The 9,383-nt window shown below is 42.1% G+C and overlaps 1 long non-coding RNA gene across 1 annotated transcript; it reads right to left on the minus strand.

Moving 5' to 3' along the window:
* Positions 1-2,187: 2,187 nt before the first annotated feature.
* LOC121304566 lies at positions 2,188-4,567 on the minus strand. The gene is made up of 3 exons (XR_005947979.1): positions 3,570-4,567; positions 3,430-3,533; positions 2,188-3,357 (listed from the first exon to the last, which is right to left on the minus strand). It is a non-coding gene; the product is annotated as an uncharacterized LOC121304566 (long non-coding RNA).
* Positions 4,568-9,383: the final 4,816 nt, after the last annotated feature.

Below are 9,383 nucleotides of genomic sequence, written 5' to 3' on the forward strand. Positions count from 1 at the left end.
ATGGGCTGCTTGGATGAGGCATAAGAAGATCAAATGACCATTAAAATAACCCTATTAAAAGAATACATGGCATAGGGAGGAATAATATATATTCATAACAGCTATTGCACGCCTGTATTCAATAACATTTTGAACTACAGTGAGCTGTGTTGTGCTTTCTTTACATGATGTATTGCCTCTTAATAGAGGTATGCATTGATGCACAATGGATCATGCTGTTTATCCAGCCTTCAGTTTGGGTAGCAGGTGTGACGTTGGTGTCCTTTGCACTGTACACTGTAGCTGGAATGTGGAGCAGTGTTTGATGTGGGGTTCCTTTGTGGGGGTGTGTGCTGACCCTGTGCTCTCTTCCTCCGCTAGGAGGATACGGCAGTTATGGTTATGGATCCAACGCTGGATACAGTAAGTCTCCTTTTTTTTTTTTTTGACAGTTTTTATTTGAAGAATACGTTTTTAAAGTCTAGTTCAGCAAGGGTGCCTTTTGACTACCGTTAGGTGGCTTGGAGTCTGTCTCAAATTCCAGTATAATCCATTTCAGTGCCCTGGTGTGGCTTTATTCCAGGTATGGCTTAGTGCTGCTGACTGAATGGAGGTTTTATTCAGGCTTCAGCTGCATGCGGATTTTGAGCCTGACGTGTGCAGAGATCCAGACTAACCGTAGTCTCCCCCTATCCACACACAAGCCTTCAACATTCAGATTGAACACATTACAGCACGGATCTAATGCATAGATTGTAGGGCAAACTGTCTGCAGAATTGCTAACCCTTGAATATCTTCTGTATATAGCATACTGTCACTACCAATTTTCCAAACAGATAGTCCATCGCAATCATTATTTATTGAGGAATTTAAACACATGGAATGGGTTCTGTACCCTGCATGCCATTCTCTTGCAGTTAAAGTCCACACTTGATTTAATTGTAATTCCCTTGTTGGGGTATGTAACGCTTTGTATTGCATTCAACAGAGCATTTCTTACTATCCATCTTTACCTTTCTAAACACACAATACTCTGAAATGGCTGCTTATGTTTGAATTGGTGTTTTTGGAGAATCGGCTCTGATCTTGCAAAGGGAATATAGACACGTTGTATTGGTTTATTGCTAGATCAGTATTCCAATCACAAAGGCGTGTTTTGTGAACTATTCATGACAGATGCCAGAACTCTTGCCTCTTATAGGGCAGGCAGAACTGGGGTCTGTTAAGAGTATTTTGAAAAAAAATGTGACCATAACAATTGCATGCAAAGTTTTTGGTCAAGCAGTTATGAATATTTATGAACCTAGTTAGACTTTGACCCTAAACTTTGCTACCTCTAAATGGAGTGGGTGGTGTAACCAGATTTGGTCTGAATGTCAAAGGTTAGTTGAATGTGCCTTGTATGGATGCTATGGGGTCTAAATATCTCTGTTAATCTCTAGCAGTGTGAGGTTAGCGTGTTTTAAATCCTCAGCTGTTTGGATTAATTGAATGAATAGACCCTTTTGTGAACAATTCTTCAAGGCAATGCATTATTGAGGAACTTTACAGACTGCCAAACCAAGCTAGTCCTGTACTGTATAACTGCTACCTCTATGTAGCCGGGGAAACCACTCCCAGTGTTTGCAGCCTCATTATGCACAGTCCCTTGACCTATCCCACCTCCCTCCTCGCCTCACAATTTTACATTTCTCTGCTTTTAATCCATATCAGGACACGATCCGTCACTTTTTTTTTTTATATTTTGATTCTAAACGGATTTTTCCGAAAAATATCCAGCAGCTTGTTCAGGGAAAAGCCGTCTGATGTCTTGAGGACGTGTGACAGGAGCAGAGAAATCTAAAAAAATAAATAAAATAAACCAATTTTTTTAATGAAATGGCCCTTGTGCCACAGTTAAGTAATCCTAATTTTTTTTTTTTCTCTGCTCTGTCTCAATCTATAGGTGACTTTGTCTCAGACTGCTATGGCTACCACGAATTTGCATCTTAGACGATCCAAAAGCGTTACACACAAACAAAAGAATTGTATTCTCTCCATCCTTATTACGTCAACTTCAAAACCCAAAGTGTGTTTAAACCACTGCCCGTGGTGATACGAGCACCAGATCGCCAGCATCTCTCCTGGACTTGCAGAAAAGAACTGGATTGGAGAAAAGCTTTAATCAAAGACGGATTGTATAATAAAATGCCTTTTTTGGGGGGGGGGGGGGGGGGGGTGCTTAAAGGTGATTTCCCAAGATGAAAGACTTGCGTTATCTTTTTTTTAACTTGCAAGATCACACATGCTTGTGTTCCATTAATAAAAAATATAAGGGGCAAACCCTCCTTTTTAAACTTGCAGCTGTGTACCTGCCTGGCTGTTCCGCCTTCAGCTAGTTAAAACGAACCCTGTCATTACTGTGCCCGTAGGGATGAGGGTTTGCTGTGTTGAATTCTAACTATTGATCTGAAATGTGCTGCAAGCAGACAGTGTTTTTAACAGAGTAGTGTTCGTTCTTGATCTACACCCTAGAAGATGTCCTCGCTGTCTTCAGTTGCTCCCTGTAACAGTTTTAAGAGTCACACTGCTGAGTCTTGCATGATGCTGTGATTTTATTTTGTTTTTCTTTTAAACAATTACTGTATGGAAGTAGTCATGTCAGTTTGTTTGTTTTTTTTTTACAAAATAAACATTTGTCTCCTATTGAGGGGTATAAAAAAGCTTTTAATTTGTGCATCATTTGGTTAAATTACGACATTAAACAGTCATGTCTTCCATTGGAAAGACCAGAGATGTAATTTTATAAAAAAGCTACAAGATCTGCTTTTTTTTCTGGCGGGGGGTAGATTAGAAGTGGCATTGTCCAGTGTGATTAGTTTTGAATTTTATTTGCAGAATTTTGAGAGAGGGGGGGGGGGGGGGGGGGGAAGATGCCTCCATGAATAGTGCAAGATTATACAATTCCATAGCTGGTCTTTCAGCGAATATGTATTTGAGGTGAAGTGTAATATAAAGTACAACCCCTTTTAAACTGGGAGGCAGGTGTCCTACTGCAGAAATACACTAATCTGTTTGTGTAACTACATAATCTCGAAGTGCTCCAGTAGTCTGAACATTGGCGTGTTGGGTAGTGGGCTTGCTTGTTAATGCATACTAGCGATCCGTTTTGGTTTTAACTGTACTGATACCTTTTATAGTGGTTTCAAATAAAATGTACCTGTCTTGGTACACTTCAAGAACTGAACTTAAAAAGTGCAGGGGGAGGGTACATGTTGAAGCATTGCTATATACCTGGACTGGGTCAAACCCTTAGTAACGGACGTGTTGAAGCATTGCTGTACACCTGGACTGGGTCAAACCCTTAGTAACGGACGTGTTGAAGCATTGCTGTACACCTGGACTGGGTCAAACCCTTAGTAACTGGGTCAAACCCTTAGTAACGGACGTGTTGAAGCATTGCTGTACACCTGGACTGGGTCAAACCCTTAGTAACGGACGTGTTGAAGCATTGCTGTACACCTGGACTGGGTCAAACCCTTAGTAACGGACGTGTTGAAGCATTGCTGTACACCTGGACTGGGTCAAACCCTTAGTAACTGCTGTACACCTGGACTGGGTCAAACCCTTAGTAACGGACGTGTTGAAGCATTGCTGTACACCTGGACTGGGTCAAACCCTTAGTAACGGACGTGTTGAAGCATTGCTGTACACCTGGACTGGGTCAAACCCTTAGTAACGGACGTGTTGAAGCATTGCTGTACACCTGGACTGGGTCAAACCCTTAGTAACGGACGTGTTGAAGCATTGCTGTACACCTGGACTGGGTCAAACCCTTAGTAACGGACGTGTTGAAGCATTGCTGTACACCTGGACTGGGTCAAACCCTTAGTAACGGTTTGTTCTACAATGTGCGGATTTTATAAACCACGCACTTGAAGAATGTACGATCCATTTTAAATAGCTTGCATTGAAAGGCTTTTTTTTTTTTTTTAAATAACTTGCATTGAAAGGCTTTTTTTTTTTTAAATAACTCTTACCAATATAATGTAATGCTTGGAGTACAATCCCCCTGAAATTCAGGCCTGTCCATCTACAGCTGTTGACATGCTTTCTACTGTATTTTAATTAGTCAATACCAGAGAGGCTTTTGATTAATCTTTGATTACAGATGGCTGTTGGGGGGGCATTTTTGTTCCAAGTAGTTGCTGAACACATTATTTTAAACATTAAATTAAAATGTCGCTTTTTTATTGAGCTTGGACAAACTTAAACATAAGCTAAATCTGCTTTAAATGAAATGACCTTGGCGTGTTTGTGTCTGTTCATGTAACAATATACAAAGGAGTGTGCGAGAGACTGTAATGGAATCCAGTGGATACGTCTCTCAAGCGTCCCACAGTTTTGTTCAGAAGTTTAGTTTGCTTTACTTTCAGTAATTTGATGGGATTTCTAGTTGCTGTAATGTGGTTCCAGTTATATACTTCTGTTAATTCGAAATCCAACTAATGCCAAATTTTTAAATGGAATGAGGTTTCAGGTAAGTGTGTTGCATAGAAAAGCTTTCTAAAACCCTGATCACATTTAAGTGGCTATTTTTTTTTTCTTCTTTCTCCCTAGATAATTACTACAATAACGGTGCGTACTCTGGGGGAGGCGGTGGCGGGGCGGCAGCAGGGGGTCCAGGCCCGGGTGCAGGAGCTGGGGCAGCACCGGCTGGAGGAGGAGGAGGAGGAGGGTATGGCTCTTACTATCAGAACGATGGGGGCTATTCGGCTCCACAGGCAAACCCCAAACCAGCAGGCAAGAAGCCTCCCCACCACCAGGCTGGCGGGCTGCCCAAGCAGCCTTTTGTGCCAGCAGGAGGGGCTGCAGCCAGCGGGCCGACAGGAGGGTACCAGGCCCAGCAGGGCTCTTACAACCAGGGGACACAGTACTCTGGATACAACCAGGGTGGCAACCCAGGCAAGAAGAGCTTCAACCAGGGAGCAGGGGCAGGAGGGTATGCCAACTACAGCACAGCGTACCCTAGCCAGGTCACCGGGGGTGGCACAGGAGCAGACAATCAGGATTACAGCTACGAAGGTGAGCCCTGTTTCGTAGGAGGTGGAGAAGAGGGAGGGAGTTATTTTAAACAGTCATAACTATAGTGCTCAATAGTGCTGAATGTAGAAACTTAATACAGTCATTAACACCTGGCAGTCCTTCAGCGTCTCCAAGTTTATTTTAGTATTATAGTTTGTCAATGAATATTTATTTATAATTTTTTTTGGTCACAACCATTGAAGGATTTCTGTCCTGAGTGGAGTGTCAGACGATGGCCGTTTCTGAAAGTACGGTTTACCTAAAATCTATAACTTGCATTTAAACAGGGTATGGAAGCAACAACTCCTATGGAACTGGAGGGGGTTCCTATCCTCCAAGCACCCCGGGAGCAGGTGGGGGATATGGGGGGGCAGCGACAGCAGCAGCAGGGACTGCTAGCGGAGGGGGCAGCTACCAAGGTGAGACTTGAGATTGAAACTGGAGGGGCTGGTGCAGGCGTCACTGTAATGCTGTGTGTGGCGTGGCACCTGCGCTCCCTTTCCCAGTAGGTGTAGTAACTCCTGACCTTGCCATTGTAGTCTTGTTCTTTTGGTCTTGTGTGAAACCTGCAATTGCTGCATCCTCGTACTTCTACTAACCAGCATGTCAGTTCAGTTCTGTGCACTTTTGAAGGTGGCAAGGGCTCAGAATGTGTGTGTAGAACCCAGTGCTTGTTTAAGATAAGCGTTTATACAAAATAAGTCTCGGTGTTTTGTGTGGTAAAGTTTTAATTGCTGAAGTGACGTAGTTGCAGCTCAGTTCATTATCTGATTCAAATTTCCTTTTTTAAACTCTGTTCAAATAGTTTAGATAATCATTGCCCCCAGCTGAAAATATTCAATATAAATATAAAAAATTTCCTGGACCTGACGAACGCTTAATGAAGGCTGCAAAGGGTTAATGATTATTTGAAGACACCTGATGTGATGGGGAGATTTGTTTTCACACCAGCGGGCTTTATTCATTCAGAACCATTTGGGGATCTGCAGTGAGCTGTGCTTTTCACAATAGAAACGATGCATACCTTCTGTTACAATGCAATGGGTCGTGCAAGGAAAGTATTGCGATTCATCGACTTGCACAATGAACCGTTATATCCCTAAAAACACACAGGGAATGAATTTAACATGCGTCACAACTTTGGGTATGCAGTTGTAGCGCACACAATCGCACCAGCTTTACTGACAGCATTTCTTCTCCCCTCCCCATTTTAGGCTACAACGCTCCGCTAAACTACAGCGCCCAGGGTGGAGGCACCCAGAGTTACAGTGCTGGCACCCAGTCCACATACTCCAGTCAGGGTGGATACGGCAGAGGCGATCAGAGTATGAATTACCAGTACCGATAAACTGAAAGGTTTCACAGCACCACCCACCTTTTCAAATGTGCAACAAATCACACTGTTTTTAAGAAATGCTATTTTTTTTTTGTACACAATCTCTGATAACCTGACTCTAATCCTTGGCTATTAAGACAGCGTGTGTTTTTTTTTTTTGGGGGGGGGGGTCTTTAGCATTGGATGCTTTAAGTGCTGCGTTGCAGTATTTTTGTAGTGTTGGATCGTGTGCAGCGTTTCCTTTTCTTATATATTTAAGACCAAAAAGTTCACATTCATCTGCAAATAGACTCCAAACAGTTGACCAGAGTCTTTGAAATCGCCCGCCCTGTAGTTACAACATTACAGCTCTTCCTGTGGTTACCACTGCATTTTTAGCTCCAGGTCTCCACTGTGTGTACAGACTCTATTAAACCCATCACTGGAAGAGATTCCTTGGGTCTGGTAACTCATTTCTGATCAGGTCCCCCATTCAGCCGGTCTGTCTGCTGTTCACTTCTCACCCAAGGTATGTGTAAAAATGCTTGCTGAACTAATGACAAACTTGATTTGAGTTTCGGAGAAGGGGGTACAGTTTCCTAAAATGTGATATAAAGGCTTGTTTATTTTTGTTTTTATTTTGTGAACCCAAGCGTTTAAAGGTTTTCAGAAAGGAGGCTGTATCTTGCATACATTTTTGTTAATGTATTTGTAAAGAAAAGCAAAAATGGTCATTGTAATTTTAAGCTTTTTTTTTTTTTTTGTATACTTTGTTTTAACCATGAATAGGATTGTTTCTTGTTTCTTTTTTGTATGTCTTTAATTTCTGAATAATTTTTGGCCAGTCATCCTTACTAGTGGATTGTAATTTTGACTGGGGACAAAAAAAAATATTGAAATAAGTTTGTGTCCTTTCTTTTTTTTTTGTGTGTGTGTGTTTTGAGGTTGGGGGTCTGTGGCAGTCATTAACCAGATTTTGAACATTGTGTATATTCGTACAGCTCAATTAATATGAAGTGCAGAGACTCTGAAACTTTGATTGCGCAATTTCACCGCACTGTCTGCGTGCAGTCCTGCAGCACCCCCTGTTCATTCACTGTGTCGGTCCGCTTTTAACCTCGACCGTTTCTCCAGGTGCCTCACCCAGGTGAAGCGCGGCAGCACACAGGCGAGTGAAGGTTTGTTACACGGTCGTGGTCTTTGCGAGAGAGTCTGCAGGGAGCAGCATCGTTTTCTCTGGGTTAGGGATGGAGAGTAGACCCCCCCAGGGCCTTGTTGTTGACCCTGCTGTTTTAGCTCCTTGGTGGAAAACCACTGCGCGTATCAGTGAAGGATCAGGCACCTATTTTACATGTTCTCAAATTACTTGCATTATAACCCCCTGGTGTTGCTTTGTTTTTATTCACAAGAACATACTTGTCCAGAATTCTGTTTTGTGGTTTTTGTAGGATATTAAGCAACCTAACTATACCTGTTTTAACATTGTTACAAAATATCCTTGTAAATAGGTTGTAATCTTATATAAATCTTATATAAGTCTTTGAAGTTGGCAAAATAGCACAATTGATTCTCTAGATGTGTACCGAAGTCTAAAGTATTTTCCTTTACCACATCTGGCGCTCTCCACCCTATCACCCCTGCACTCACCTGTTTGAGGCGCTCTCCCCTCGTCATTGTTACTGCATTCGCACATTGGGTTGGGACCAACCCTCCCTTCTCTCGCAGAACCAAACCTCGTTTCTCTTGAGGCATCACCCAGAACTGCCTCGCTGTATGTGCTGAGGTTTGAGCTCGGTCCGGCGAGGGAGTCCACTGTACAGACAGCAGGGTTTCCTAATTCGGGTCCTGCGGTACCCCATGTGTCTGCATGTTTTCTTTCCAGCTGAGTTCACAATGAAACCCTTAATTAAACTAATAGTGTGCTTTTAATGGGACGTTTTTAATTGTTTTCAGCTCCTACAAGGTTACTTTTATAAAATGTTATAATTAACTTGAAATCTCCAACAGTTTTTAAATGCTGAAAACAATTACAAAGGTCTAATTAAGCAGATGAATAGTTCAATGAGTTGAACTCAGTTGAAGTGAACACCAGCAGAGCAGGATTGGGAAACCCTGAACTAGACTCCCATGCTACTGTGGCTCTTGCACTCATTCTAGGTAATGTGGGGTTGTGTGTGTCTCGTGTGGTTCTTCCCCCAGTGCATTAGCAGAGTTTACCGTTTGAATCCTCACACTTTGAAAGAGAAGCCAAGTCAAAGGCACTTTGTATTTCTTTAATGTTTTTTTTGGTAATATTTCCCAATATGTTTTGTTATAAATACAGTATGCAGCATCGTCACAGTGTAAATTTATAAACAAGCTCAGGTTTTAAATGTTTAAGTATTTCATTACATGACGCCCCTTGTGCACAGCATGAGAATGGATGATAATGGGGAGGAGATGTTAAACCGAGGTGCTACTGTAAGTGACTCTGCAGCAGTTTTTGATGCACGGTTCACCCTTGTCTCAAGTTGCTTCGGATAAAAGCATCTGCCAAGTGACCATTAAAACAAAACAAAAAAAAAACACGTTAATTCTTGACTTTGCTGGGGAATGTTCCATTGTAAAATACATGCATCTTCACATTTGGCACTAATGAACAGTTTTCTCAGAGAAACGAAGGATTGAATGGGAATGAAGACAGAACTGCTCCCTCCCTCACCCCCTAAGAGAAAGGGAGGTCTGTCCTGAAAGATATTTGGCATTACTGATTAGCCTGGTCCCTAGTCTGTAGACTAGAAAGAATGGAAAATATCAATATTGAAAACTGACCATAGCATTTTAACTGTATGTATAAGGTTAAAAATAAATAAATGGAGTTGCAGGCACTGATTATTGGGAATGAGTGGATCTCCACAGAAGTCGGGTGAGGGTTAGTGGTGTTGATTGGCCTGATTTTACTGTTCAAAGTGTAACAGCTGCTTGGGTTTGTGATGATTAATGCTGCTTTTCTTAACAGTAAAAGTTAATTGGCCCAATCAACAC

This window comes from Polyodon spathula, chromosome 38, assembly GCF_017654505.1.
Source record: "Polyodon spathula isolate WHYD16114869_AA chromosome 38, ASM1765450v1, whole genome shotgun sequence".
NCBI lineage: Eukaryota > Metazoa > Chordata > Actinopteri > Acipenseriformes > Polyodontidae > Polyodon > Polyodon spathula.